The following is a 15459-nucleotide window of genomic DNA, read 5'->3' on the forward strand; positions in this document are numbered from 1 at the left end:
CAGGCCAGAGTTACCAAATGTACCTTCAAGGAATTAAGGGCCAAGTTGTTACACAACCCATCCTGCAAATAAACAAACTAAGCAGGATTTTAACTGAACGAGGATGAACCCCTCATGCCTCATACCAAGCCTAAATCATTCGCCAAACATGAACATAGGCTTGGAAGTGAATAACTTTCGTACTCGAAGCAAGGTGGAAAACAGAGCAGTGGACTACCCACATTTCAGCAACTGAGTCTTTTCAAGGGCTACATTGTAACACAAAAATCAAGTTGGATCTTCGAGAAGAATAGGCCCCTGCTGTAGCAGATCCCTATAGACCAGTAATTGGTAATTTTGTAATTTCCACCTACTGTTAAGATGTAAACCGATATGATGTGAATTTTAATGTCGGTATATAAAAGCTGTTAAATAAATAAAAATAAAAAAAATTAGAGAGGAAATTCCAGCAGAAGCCTCCGCAGATCTGCATACCATAGCCTCCTGGGCCAATTTGGCACCACCAGAAGTACCAACCCCGCATGTCTCTTGAACTTCCGAATTATTCTGCCCAACATAGGCCACGGGGAAAAGGCATAAAGAAGCTTGCCTTCCAGTCACTTCTGCACGAGGGCAACAATGCCCGAAAACTTCAGATCTCTTCTGGGACTGAAGAAGCGAGGAATCTTCACATTGTGTGATTTCACCAGCAAGCCTAGAAGCGGGAGGTCCCAGTGGCCAACTATGAGCTGGAACGCTTCATTTTATCATTCCCTTTCTCCTGGATCCAGAATCTGTCTGCTGAGAAAGTTGGCTCTTACATTATCTTTTCCTGCAATATATGAGGCTGAGATCTCCAGAAAATGTACTTCCTCCCATTCTATGAGTTGGACTATTTCTTGTAACACTTGCTGGCTCTTGGTTCCTCCCTGTCGATCGATGTAAGCCACTGTCGTCACATTGTCGTACTTTATTTGGACCGCTCGACCCTGCAAGCATGTCAACCAAACGGCATGGGTTTCCAGCCAATTGATGATCCAGAAGTACTCCTCTGTACTCCAGTGCCCCTGCACTTTCAACTCCAGACAGTGAGTCTCCTAACCCTAGAGGCTTGTATCCATCGTGCATAGTAGCCAATCCAGTGTTTGTAGGATAACACCCCTCATTAGGTGATTCGCATGCAACCATGACTGCAGTTGGCTGCTGATTTCCACTGGTGGACTCCAATGTATAAGCAGTGTGCGCTGAAGAGGATGGAAATGTGCCCTTGTCCACAGAACCACCTCTTGGGTGGCTGTTACCAACCTGCTCACCTGTAGATAAGACCACACCACTGGGCATATTGTTTCCATCTATATTAGCACCTGTGCCATCAGTTCTAAATGTGGACCTCCAACAGAGATACCTGTCTCGCTTCGTATCGAAAACGAACACTTAGATACTCCAGTGTCTGGGATGGCTGCAGATTGCTCTTGGCCAAGTTCACCACCCAACCTAGTTCCTGCAGCAAGGAAATCACCTTGCATGGTGCCTGAAAATTCTCTTTCATAGGTCTTGGCCCGAATTAGCCAATCAATGAAGTACGAGTGGATCAGAATGCCATCCTCTCTCAACACTGCTGCTACCAGCACCATGGCTTTAGAGAAGGTACTGAGCACGGTGTCAAACGGAAGGGTAGCGCTCAAAAAGTGATAATGTCACCCCAAAACAGCAAAAAGCAGAAATCAGTTGATGCTCCAGCCAGATGGGAATATGCAGATACTCCTCTGACAATCCAGAGACTTAAGAAACTTCCCTGACCATACTGCTATTATCAGCAAGTGTAAGGTTTCCATGCAGGAATGAGTCATTTGCAAAACTGGTTGACTACCTTGAGTTCCAATATGGGGTGAAGAAATATTGGCCCAAATTATCTTGACACATGGTCCCTGGTATCACAGCCCACAGGCTGAGGAGTCCTGACAATGTACATTCCACTATCTGTCTCTTCTGTGGAGAGCTGCAGGGAGACACCATGAAAACGTCCCAAGAAACGCTGAGAAACTCTAGAACATAGCTATCTTTTATCACCTCCAGACCTCACAAGTCTGACGTGATCTCGAGCCACCTCTGATAAAAAAGAGAGACAGGCGATCCTCTGCCTCCTGTTCCTGGGAGTGGGTTGGCACACCCTCACTGAGGGGTTTGAGGGGTACTGCCACTCGAGCCCGTGCCCTGTCTGGGCTGCCTGAGACAAAGGACTGAAACCTACCCAAAAGTTGAGCCCTATGAAAAGTTGCTCCTCTGTAGGGTCAAAAACATTTGAAAACCCTCAGCATGACATATCATGCCGAACAAGCATGGCACCTGCTTTTAATCCTCTGGTAACCAAGGAACCTGGGACTCACCCCACTTCTTAGCAATTTCTTTTTGTTTTCCTCACTCCCAAACCAAAGCGATCCTTAAAAGGCCATTTTGTAAGAGTAGGCTTTGGATTGTATCGACACCAATTTGTCAGCCCAACCCTGATGCCCAATCCTACTTAGCTTCCGAATCAGATGAGATCTGGCTCATCCAGGGTGGTGAGGTCATCATCCAGGGTGGTGAGGTCATAGGACACTACCCTGAATTCAAACCAGACTCATCGACTTCCTGAGAGAGAGCAAGCAAGAGCGATCCACCAGAGAGCAGCAAGAGACCATCTGCAATTCATTGCCACCACCTCAAGGCTTGCTTAAGGATAGCCTCAATTCTCCTATCCTGCACCTCCTTCAAGCTGCTCACCCTTCCATAGGGACAGTTACCTGCTTGGTGATGCACACACCAGTGCATCCACTTTCAGAAAGCGCAACTGCTCTCTCTCTCTGCTGAATCCAGGGGGTACAGCGTAACCAAGGCTCATTCCTGTCTAAAAATAGCATCCGAAGCGCCCCATTCAAGATCAATCAGTTCTTGAATATCATCCATAATGCTTCGTGTAAGGAACCTAAATGGGATTCGTGTTTGGCTTCAGCACCCGGCACCCCCAGCATCTTTAGTGCCTGGGTGATCCGAGGTCGGAGAAAACTTTCCCTGAGACTCCAAGCAGTGCTGACACAAGTTGGGGAGGGTGGGGGATGCCAAGCTGAGATGCCTGAATATGGCAAGCAGCACAAAAGTAAACTCACGCTAGCAGCATGTTCCCAAAACGTCTGACCATTGTGTACCCAGTGGCGCACCCACACAAGCAAGCATGGACAGAGCAGCCAAAAACAAGGCCTGTCTAATAAGTATCCAAAATATAGGAGCACAACACATAGTCCAGTTAGGTGCCCACCTGAGCGCCTACCTGAGTGTCCACATCTAAGCACACACCTGAGCGCACAAGCATGAGCAGACGTTGGACAGTGTTTCGCAGCACGCAAACACTGCCGCAGCCTACGAAGTAGTGTCTAAGCAAAGCAAGAGAGCAGGGCTTAGTTAAAAGGGTACTCAACCCAAGCTGCCACAACTCCCTCAGCTCCCTCGGAGGCAGGAATGGATGTCGGATCGGCTCGCCGAGGCTCAGAGACCAGAAGGGGAATGGAAACCGTCACTAATTTTTTTTTTTTTTTAATCATTACCTGAACTCAGCTCATCCTGGCCAAGTACAGAGTTGGTTTTCGGCTGCAGAGGGAGAGGGCAAGACCTTCACCATCGCGCTTGGCTTCCTGCACCCGCTAGCCTCTCAGCTGTTTCTTTCTTTACAGCTAAGTCCATACCAGAAAACCAGCTACCGGACCAAGGCACTCGTCTGAGGGAGGGATCCGCATATATCACCTCAGGAAAACTTGCCTGAGGGAGGGACCATAAAATATCACCACAGGAGGGGAGAATGAATTAATTTCCTTCTTTATTTCTTCTTTCATTTTTTTATATATATTTTTTTAAGCAATCCCCAGTAGGGAGATGCACGTCCACCATCTGCTGGAGATGGAGAATACTGGCGGGCTGATATCGATTCAGGGGTATATATATTGTGATATCAGCTTTGCTCCATCTTCATCTGCTGGTAGAGGTGCATCACCCACTGGTGTGAATTAACCTGTCTGAATGCTAAGAAAGTAGGATTTTTAATGCCTGTGTCAGGGCCGGAGTAAAAGTGAAAGCACATGTCTGGAGGTCATTTTAGTCCATTGCTGGCATTTGTGTAGCTGTGTGTAGGTGATTCTCTGTGAAAAAAAATATATTATACCCTATTGTTCTTATCACATCATCTCCACAGATGGAGGGAAAGATTTCATATGCAATGCTCATGAATACTCATAGATTTGGAGACTGTACAAAATTATGAGTCAGAAAAACCTTTTAAAAAAAAGTTTTATGTGATGAAACCCTACTAAAATGTGATTTTTAAATGTGATTTTTACCACATTTATTCCTTCAAAAATATTTTATATAACACCAGAAGCCTTTATATTAGTCCAGAACTTGTGTTGTTAAATAGCTCTAAAAGGTATGTAGCTTATATTTGATGAGATGGCTTGAAAATGGTTGAATATCCTTCTCAGCTTCTAAACAATTTTTCTTTTAAGCACTCCAAACACTCTGACCTGGTCAGTGTTTAACCTGAAACAGGTGCATCAGAGAGTTAACTTTCAAACACTTCAGTAGGAATTTAACGATGTGAAATTGCCAATATGCTGCCAAAATTTCCTGTCATTCAAATACAACAGATTTGCAAAATACTCAAAAAATTAAAAGTCTTCTCAACCAATTTAGACTCACCAAATTTGATGGTGTGTTGCTTATACAACAAAAGGTACTCTTGCCTACCATAGAATTAAACAAACAAAGGCAAGCAGCATTTTTTTTTAAATCAAGAACCAATCACATTCTTCCTTAGAATCATTTTTTACAGGTCTTTGAGATCCCTTAGGTTTACTAAATACCATTCAAACTCCCCGCGTATACTACTATTTGCTATATATCTTTGTTCCAATCTGCAAAAAAACCCCAGTTTTTTTCGAATGTTGTTACTGAATACTTCACATCGAGACACTAATATATTTCGTATCTCAATGGAAAATAGTAATAATCTCTCATGCATCTCTGAAAATTTTAATAAATTGTAAAAAATGAAGAAATCTCCTCTTATATTATATGTTATGCTTTGGCAATTTGAATTTTTGCAATAAATTTACCAAAAATGTCCCCATTCTATGTTGACATTTAAACCAAATGGTTCCACACTATCGAATTCAAAAATACAACTTTGTTCTTGCTGTATTAGACTTTTGTCCCTGATGCATCCACATGGATGATCCAAAACCTGATCAATAACAAAGAACTGTAATTTTTCAAAGCTGTGACCCTCACTGACACAATTCGCCACCAGCAGAGACTCTAAGCTTTTCTTTTTAAGACAACTATGATGTTTCGATATCCTGGTTCTAAAGCTACATTTTGTTTTTTCCCACAAAGGTTTTCGGTACAGGCAAAGAAACACGTAAACCATATTTTCGGATGTACATGTGGTGCGATTTTTCAAGGGATAACACTTTGGTGTAACAGGATATGTAAACTGAGACAGATTTATAGTGACCATGCATGCATGACAATGGCCATGAAAAAATCATGGAAATTGTTATAAAAATTAAAATCACAGAACATTTATATACACATGGTTTAATAGGACATAGACAGCATGGATTTACCCAAAGGAAGTCTTGCCTCACAAATCGCCTACATTTTTTGAAAGGGTGAATAAACATGTAGACAAAAGTAAACCAGTAGATGTGGTATATCTGGATTTTCAGGTGTTCAACAAAGTCCCTCATGAGAGGTTTCAGAAGGTGTTCAACAAAGTCCCTCATGAGAGGTTTCTAAGAAAACTAAAAAGTCATGTAATAAGATGCGATGTCCTTTTGTGGTTTACAAGAAACAGATAGTAGGATTAAATGGAAGAAGGTAAAGAGTGGAGTGCCTCAGGGATCTGTACTTGGACCAGTGCTTTTTAATATATTTATAAATGATCTGGAAAGGGGAACGACGAATGAGGTGATCAGATTTTCAGATGACACAAAATTATGCAGAGTAGTTAAATCTCGAACGCACTGGGGGGACCTTGTGAGCCTGGAAAATTGGGCATCCAAATGGCAGATGAAATTTAATGTGAAGGTGATGCATATAGGGAAAAATAACCCTTGCTATAGTTACATGATGTTAGACTCCATATTAGGAGTTTCCACCCAGGAAAGAGATCTATGCATCACACTGGATAATACATTGAAACTGTCAGCTGTGTCCTGTGTTAATTAAAAAAGCAAACAGAATGTTAGATATTGTTAGGAAAGGAATGATGAATAAAACAGTAGATGTCATAATTCCTCTGTATCGCTCCACAGTGATGCCATACCTGGAATACTGTGTGCAGTTCTGGTCGCCGCATCTCAAAAAAGATATAGTTGCGATGCAAGGTACAGAGCAGGTTGACCAAAATGATAAAGGGGATGGAACAGCTTCCCTATGAGGAAAGGCTAAAGAAGCTAGGGCTGTTCAGCTTGGAGAATAAACAGCTGAGGGGGGATATGACAGAGGTCTACAAAATCATGAAAGGCTTGAACAGGTAAATGTAAATTGGTTATTTACTCTCTAAGACAATAAAGGACTAATGGGCATTCCATGAAATTAGCAAGTGGCTCATGTAAAACAAATGGAGAAAATTCTTTTTCACTCAACGCATAATTAAGCACTGGAATTCCTTACTAGAGAATGTGGTTACGGCAGTTAGTGTAACTGGGTTTAAAAAAGGTTTGGACAAGTTCCTAGAGAAGTCCATAAACTGCTATTAATCAATAAGGAATAGTAGTTTGGGATCTATTTAAGGTTTGTGTTATTGCCAGGTATTTGTGACTTGGATTGGCCACTGTTGGAAAAAGGATGCTGGACTTGATGGATCCTTGGTCTGACCCAGTTAGGTATATCTTATGTTCCACATTCGCAATGACCTCTTAATGTGTTTGACTTTTCTCTTCCATGAGGTTGATAAAAAGCTGGCCATAATTCCTTCACATTCTTCCTCCTTGTATATGTGAATTGAATACTTTTTTGATCAAATTATTTATGTAAATGTAGAATACTGAGATGTTTCTTAAATATTCTTTTAATTTCTCCTGATCCAGAGTTGTAACGCATGTCACAATTTAACACTTCTTCATTATTGCTGTTGTTGTTTTTGGATGCACTGGACAAGAGATAGTCCCTTGGATAATAAAGAGGCCCGAAGGACAACTTGGATATCCATGCTGCAGAAAATCTTTGGTCATTTTCTTGGAATGTTCTTTAAATTCCATTATAGATCTGCATATGCTTTTGATTCTCAAAAACTGTGAAAATGATTGATTGTCCCTTAAAGGCTGGAAACTGTTGTAATGTAAATACATATTCCGTTCTATAAATTTTCTGTGTAAGGTTGTTACAAATTTCCCACTGTTTTCTACCTGTACCCTGACATCCAAAAATGTTATTTCTGTGCAACCACGCTCCATGGTGAATTTTATACAGTCATTACAGGAATTTAACCACCTATAAAAACTATTCAATTCTTCTACAGTCCCCATCTATAGCATGAACACATCATCTATATATCTAACCCAAAGCCTTAGGGGCGGATTTTAAAAGGCGCGCGAATAGCCTACTTTTGTTTGCGCTCCAGGCGCAAACAAAAGTACGCTGGATTTTAGTAGATACGCGCGGAGCCGCGCATATCTGCTAAAAACCTGGATCGGCGCGCGCAAGGCTATGGATTTTGTATAGCCGGCGCGCGCCGAGCCGCACAGCCTACCCCCGTTCCCTCCAAGGCCGCTCCGAAATCGGAGCGGCCTCGGAGGGAACTTTCCTTTGCCCTCCCCTCACCTTCCCCTCCCTTCCCCTACCTAACCCACCCGCCCGGCCCTGTCTAAACCCCCCCCCTTACCTTTGTCGGGGGATTTACGCCTCCCGGAGGGAGGCGTAAATCCCCGCGCGCCAGCGGGCCTCCTGCGCGCCGGGCCGCGACCTGGGGGCGGGTACGGAGGGCGCGGCCACGCCCCCGGACCGCCCCGGGCCGTAGCCACGCCCCCAAAACGCTGCCGACACGCCCCCGAAGCCGCGACGACCGGGCCCGCCCCCCGACACGCCCCCCCTCGGAGAACCCCGGGACTTACGCGAGTCCCGGGGCTCTGCGCGCGCCGGGAGGCCTATGTAAAATAGGCTTCCCGGCGCGCAGGGCCCTGCTCGCGTAAATCCGCCCGGTTTTGGGCGGATTTACGCGAGCAGGGCTCTGAAAATCCGCCCCTTAATTTCTCTGAAAAAGAAGACACTTGTATTCAATTATTTTCAAAGTCTAACATATATAAATTTGCCAATGAAGTTGCCTGTGGCACTCAAGCAGTCAGTGGTGTGGTTACAGCCAGAGGAAAAATACATAATAATCTGGGTGTGCTTAAAGTATTCTTTATTTACAGTGATCTTAAAGACACAGAAGTGATGGCAGACAATAAAACAGAATCCTTGAACTCAGGCAGTCTCTAAGCTTTAAGTTTACCAACCTTACAGATAAGTTCTCAGTCAGTACGCTGGGACTCCATCAACTCCCTGGGGCCCGTCTAACTTGTTTAGGTCCTCAGGTTTTATGCTCAGGGATTGGACTTCTCCCTCCTCCAAGGATACCTTAGGGAACCCAAACTTAAGGATATCTGAGCCCAATCCTTTAAGGTATCTACGGGAGACGCCTATATATTCCCTCACATGCTCCCTCCCTCCCCCCAGCTCAGCCTTGCTGGGATGAGAATCCCTCTACACAAGGGAGAACTCCCTTGACAGAATCAACTGCGGAGTGCTATCTCTCACTTAGCATTAACTTCTGTCTAATGTAGGCCAATGGACATCTTTGTCCAACTTTCTTCTGGGCTAATATGGCTTTTTTAACTTCTTCCGACCCTCAGCTCTTCTCTAGCACCCTCTTCAGAAGTTGCCTTGTGAGCTGTTCCGTCTCTCTTTGCGGGAGTGGCACCCGAGTGATTACCTTATCCCTCCAGGCTATGGACAGACCTTACCCATCCCCAAGGTGTATCTATCTTGATGGCGTTGCCGCCAGGGCTTATGAGATTTAGCATCCTTATGAACAAGGTCTGGGTCCTCCCTTGGAAAGGGCTCTTGAACCACCGGCTCTTTGGGGTCATGGCTAAGTGGACCCGTTGAATGCTGATCCAAAAGGACTTTGAAACTCGGGCAATCCCACCCAAAAATCCCGGGGTATGGTAACCAGGGAAATACTTCAACCTCCTTCATTCCTTGACTGGCCGGGATCTTCAGGGGTACCCGGCTGGTGGTCCACTTGAACACATGCCAATATCAATACTTTTCCAACTTTAAAATGGATCCATTTCACCAAATGGCTCCGCATCAGCATTTTTACACTATCGGAGTCCATTAGCACTTGGGTGGGAACCCCATTCAGCTCCACTGGTATCACATATTTAGAGGCTCCCTGGCTGGAGACATCTACCAAGTTGCAGCAGTAAGAAGTTACCGCCTTAGTGTCCATTGCCTCCAGTTCCCTGCGGTGTCAGTCTCTTGCAAAGTGTCCTCTCTTCCTACAATGGAAGCATGTCAACCCGACTGAAGGTGCCGTGGGGCTGACTGGTTCAGTCAATCTTGTCCCAGAGACTTTGGGCTCTGCCATTCCCTCTCTAGGTTGAGGGATTTCTCTCGGCATGATGGAGATGCGGGCATGGTCTGGGCTTAATGGTATACCTCTGCTACTTCCAGGGCTTTTTTAATCATTAGGTCCGGATGCCGGGAAACCCACTGTCACATGGGCGGACTGAGACTGTCCTGGAACTGCTCCAGCAAAATGACTTTGGCCATCTCCTTCCTGGTTTTCCCGTCTGGAAGCAGCCACTTTCAGGTGGATCTTTAAGGTGGTGGAACAAGTTCCTAAGGTTTTCTCCAGCCTGTTAAACTCCAACTTGAAACCCCTGCCGGTATGCTTCTGTGGTGATTCCTGCTCTTCGTGGGATCATTGCCTTAACCTCCAGATACATGGCCGTCCCCTCTTGATTGGCTGTTTGATAAGCCTCTTGACATTGTCTAGTAAGTACATTTCCCAAGTAGATAGCCCACCTATCTTCAGGATAGTCTGCCAGCCTTGCAGTACACTCAAAGTTCTTCAAGAACCCCTCTGGATCCTCTCCCGGGGTCATCTTGAGGAGGGTTGGTGTCACTGGTGGTGGGCAGACCATAGCAATTTGCGCTACCTGAGTGATCTGCATAAGCACACCATGTTGTTGTGTCACCTGCGCAGAGAACGCTTCCTGCTGGGTAATTTTGAAAAATTACAGTTCTTTGTTATTGATCAGGTTCTGGCTCATCCACATGGAGGCAACAGGGACAGAAGTCTAATACAGCAAGAACAAAGGTAGATTTTTGAATTCAATAGTGTGGAACCATTTGGTTTAAATGTCAACAGAGATGTTTGAAATGTCAACACAGACATCTGAAAAAAACAGGCTGTTTCATTTTGCAGATCAGAACAAACATATGTAGGAAACAGTACTATATGCAAGGAATTTGAATGGCATTTAGTAAACTTAAGGGATCACAAATAAATCATTTGATCGATTGGCATTTTTGATTGACATAACATGTGACCTGTAACAAATGACTCTAAGGAAGAATGTGATTGGTTCTTGATCTTTAAAAACCAATGCAGCTTATATTTGTTTAAATCTATGGTAGGCATTTGCCACGGAAGAGTACCATTTGTTGTATAAGCAACACACCATCAAAATTGGTGAGTCTAAGGCCTGGATTTTCTAAGGTCACAGACCTTAGAGAATCCGACGGTAATGGGGAGGCGAAGTGGGGGGCGGGCCTGCGAAAGCCGGTAGCGATCGCACCTCCGCGGTGCGATCGCTGCCGGCTTTCGCACCCAATAGCGCCATCGTAAAAGGTGGTGCTATTGGGCGCACTACTGGCAGCGAAAAGGGTTCTTACCTTTTCACCGCCAGTGAAGTTTCCGCTGCGTCTGACCCGATGACACCCCAACTCCTCCTCTTCCGGGGCCGACTGCGCCCCCAACTCCGCCCCGATCTAGCTATCGCATGCGAAAGGGGACTTTTCGCGTGCGATACGCTATGAAAATGACCCCCTAAATTTGTTGAAAAGTCTATGTTTTAATTTTTAGAATCTTTTGCAAATCTATTGTATTTGAATGACAGGAAACTATGGAAGCATAATGGTGATTTCACATTGTTAAATTCTTACTGAGGCATTTGAAAATTAACTCCCTGATGCAGCCGTTTCAGACGAAACACTGTTTAGAAGCTGAGAAGTAATATTCAACATTTTTCAAGCCATCTCATCAAATATAAGCTAAGTACGTTTTAGAGCTATTTGACGACGCAAGTTCTGGACTAATATAAAGGCTTCCAGGTTTAAATTTTAAAATTCTGGAGGAATAATTTTGGTAAAATCACATTTAAAAATCACATTCTACTAGGGATTCATCACATAAAAATTTTTAAAAAGGAAGTTTTTCTGATTCATGATTTTGTCCAGTCACCAAGTCTGTGAGTATTCACAGGCTTGGCATCTGAAGTCTTTTCCTCCTAAATAAAAAAAAGTTTGAAGGAGATGGTATGACAAGAATGTTAGGGTGCAATATACGTTTTGCTAGTTATATATATTCATTGCATCACAAACCATTTTTTCTCTTTTGAGCTTCTCTGTTGTAAACATAGATTTCATACACTTTTTTTTTTGATGCTTTGGTACATTTTGTGGGTCAGCTGAAGAATTTCAGCGGCAGAACCTTTATAGCAAGGAAGAGAGAGGGTACAGACTGAAAGACCGTTTATTGCTGAAGAAGAGAGGAGGTACTGAGAGGAGTGGGTCTTGGCTCAAACCTTTCGCAGGGCATGCAGGCAGAGGATATTCTGCCTGAGGACACCACTGCTGAGCTTGCCAGAGACAGATGTGGTGGAAACATATAGAATGAGCTCCATGGCAATTCTTTCTCTCCATGAAAAAAAAATCAAGGCTTAGTCAAGCTTCTCGGCACCTTACATTTTCTCACCACGAGGTTTCTTCCAGAACACAACGGCTGTGATGGCTGGTATGGACCAAGCAACATCTTCAAGGCATTTCAGCCAGGTACTCACGGAGTGGCAGGAGATGAAGCGTGCTAGAGAAATGGCATACCTTTACAGGAGGCATTTCCACTCCCTGAATATACAAGTTGTGTGCAATGTGCACATGAAGATCATCAGTGTTGTCTCCCAGTTTGCTGGAAACAGCCATGACTCCTTCATCCTACGCCAGCCCAAAATTTCACTGAAGGGAAATACAGGGAAGGCTGTTTGCTTGGTAGGTGTAAAACAAGTCTAAACAAAACACATGCTATAAAGTTGCAATGTAAGTTCTCTGACGTGGATACAAAAAACCTGCTCACTTTGTGGTGCATGGTGCCAGAAGTGAGTACTATTTTGCTATAGAATAAAGTGGGTTGGGCGGTAGGTACCAAATGTTTAGCTAAAACGTTTCAATATGGTACCAAAGCACATATCAGTCTAATGCACATGAAAGTTCTCTGGGGTTGATACCAAAGGCAGAATAGTACATGCTTTTTGGTATAAGGCACCAAAGCGCATATTAATCCGCTACACGTTAGCTCTCTGGGGTGAGTGCCAAAAGCTGGAAATTTGCTGAACAGTAGTACAAACTTAGCTTATCAATAGTACTATCCTTTTTCTTTTTTTTATTTAACAGGAGATGCTGGTTACAGTTGCAAAGCATAGCTGCTCATGCCCTTGAATGTGCCATATACAGGAGTGGAAATCTGGTTGTGACAGGACCCCTCTGCAGCAGGCACTTCTGTCTGCATTATCTGATACCTACCTCCTCTCAGTGTCCAAATCTGTGCCCCCAGTATGAACACATTTCACAAAGTCCCACTGAGAATTCACCAGGATCAAATCTTCTCTCAGCATTAGCTACACCTCACATGCGGACTCCCTCCTGTCTGATATAAGGCCCGTGCAATCTGTGCTGGTTTGTCCTTGACATTTGCCCTGGTGCTTAAGCTAATCCACTATCCTGATGGCCACTGACATCCTTCAGAACGCTCTTCCAGATCTTCCTCTTCACCTTGGTGGATGTCTTCTGACCAAAGAACATAGTGTGCTTTTCACAGACCCACTGCACTAGAAGGTCCTTCTCTTCTTCCGAGAAATACACATCATGCTGATGCTGCATCTCTTCCAGCTGTTGACTGCTGGTTCCTGCCTGTTCATCACTATCAGATGAGTGGTGCCCTACCTTCTTGGGCATTACTCCCATCCCTCATTCACCTGTTACTAGCAACAGTAACATGGGATAGACTTAGTTTTTGGGAACTTGCCAGGTTCTTATGGCCTGGATTGGCCACTGTTGGAGACAGGATGCTGGGCTTGATGGACCCTTGGTCTGACCCAGTATGGCATGTTCTTATGTCCTGGCACCTCCTCCCACCTTTTATTTCCTCCCCTCGTCTAGCTGTGTTCTCAACCTTATGCACACCCTTCTCTTCCTGCCCCATCTCTCCTCCCTGACTCGCTAAACCTATTCATGTACCATAATCCTCCACTCACCTACCTGTCATACTCATCCTCTCCCTCACATCCCCTCTGTCATGCTCTATTCTCCCCAGAGGCACAAACACCCATTCCACTCTTTCAGGAACCTAAACAATCGGACAAAAAGACAGCTAGACAACTACAAACCAACAACCAGATGCACTCAAAAGATTCATTCACTCAATAACACAGACAAAAGACAAAAGGAAAGGGATATAGCAAGGAAAAAACAAGAAGCACAAAAGACCCCACTCAACAATTGCAAAAGAACTACCAACCACTAACTCCAATCAAATCAATCCTAATAATTGCCTAGCAAGTTTTTTTCCTTTATAGGGAGTATATAATAACTTTTAAATAAATAAAAATAATAAACACCACCCAGCATATGGCCCTGGAAAGAGCTGCCTTTTATTCTCCTGCAAAGAGTGTCCCAGAATATTTGATGTACCCCAAGTACACCACAGTTTGGCCCATTTCCCTTTTACCAGCCAATAAGGAACTCGGCAGCATTTGTTTCAATTAGCACCAATTTTAACATCTGTTTATCCTGCAGTTTTCTGCATCAGGGCTTTAATGTGGGTTTTAGTGCGTGTATTTTACCTATCACAGATTTTTAACATGGGACTCATTTGTACACCATTATGTTATTACATTGAGTGGAACCAATAGTTTTTACTGTGAATGGTATTAAAAACTGGTGCTAAAAGGTAGCACTGGTTTTGGCATGGATTTCATTATATCAGCCCCAATGTAATTGTTGAGAACAGAGAAGCCTATGAAAGTCTCTGGTAGAATGCACTGGGGATTGGAGGGAGGGACGCATAGTAATTGTTTGGCGGGGCAGCTAAACAGATAGCACCAACCCTATTGTTGGCATCAGAGGAGGGACCCCCCTCCTGCTTCTCAATCTCATTGGCATTGGAGGGGGCCCTCGAGATCTTACAGCCAGAAGACCCCCCCCCGAGACAGGTTAAGATAACACTGGGGAGGAGGACCAGGTTAGAAGTGTCAGAAATGCTGCTGCTGCTCTCTTTCTGGCTGGTGTAGGGTCATTGAGGGGAAAGGAAGGTGAAGGAATTGAGGCAGGTTACAGCCAGCAGGCTTGTACCAATAGTGATGGGGAGAACGAATTGGGGACAAGTCATTTCATGGCAATTGGTCACGGCGGCAGACCCTGCACATCATAGGATCTGGGCTGCTGCACCAGCTGCCTACCCTCTCTGCCCCATCCTCAGTACCTCGGCTACTGCAACCAGTATGAATACTCAGTTGGTGTCTATCCAGTAAACATGAAGCCGTAGTACCAGCAGTGGCCCCAAGGTTTTCAGTATCTTATTATAATAGATAGTACCAGCCCACTGCTGGTACTACAGCCTTTCGCATTTCCAAGAGACCACAAGATTATATTATTACAGCATAAACCAACTAAAAGCCTGATTCACCAAGGTTTTTCTCACATTCTGTGTTTATTGAACGGGGGAGTAGGGGAGGCAGTTCTTAGTAAATTAGGCCCTATGTATTCCTACAAAAGTACTTACACCTGAGTTATAACTTACCTGAAACTGGAAAAGAACTTTCTTACTCTCTTCTATTTCTGATGACTGTAATTGCTGCTGCTGTGCTACCTGTTTCACAACCTCCACTAATGAAGGAGAATTTTCTGTGGCCATTTCTAAGCAAAAGAAAAAGTAAGAACTTTGGAACACAGAAAGACAAACAATAGCAACTCCTGCTACCTTAGAAAAAAAAAATAAGGTAAATGCTACAATGCTTACTGTCATCATCATAGCCATGTTAATATATTCCTAGGAATCGTAGCTAAGCTGACATGTTAATCAAAACCTGGCTGGCCCAGTAATGGGAATGTTGTGCGTTGCTATGG

The 15459-nt window shown here is 44.1% G+C and overlaps 1 protein-coding gene across 1 annotated transcript in view; it reads right to left on the reverse strand.

The window, feature by feature from the left end:
• Positions 1-15245, reverse strand: part of CCDC122 (coiled-coil domain containing 122) — a 34021-nt gene extending 18776 nt beyond the window's left edge. Inside the window, exon 1 of the mRNA XM_029602931.1 lies at positions 15134-15245. The gene's annotated coding sequence lies outside the window, so the exon portion shown is untranslated. The remainder of the gene's footprint in view (positions 1-15133) is intronic.
• Between the last annotated feature and the right edge of the window lie 214 nt (positions 15246-15459).

This window comes from Rhinatrema bivittatum, chromosome 5 (genome assembly GCF_901001135.1).
Source record: "Rhinatrema bivittatum chromosome 5, aRhiBiv1.1, whole genome shotgun sequence".
Taxonomy (NCBI): Eukaryota; Metazoa; Chordata; class Amphibia; order Gymnophiona; family Rhinatrematidae; genus Rhinatrema; species Rhinatrema bivittatum.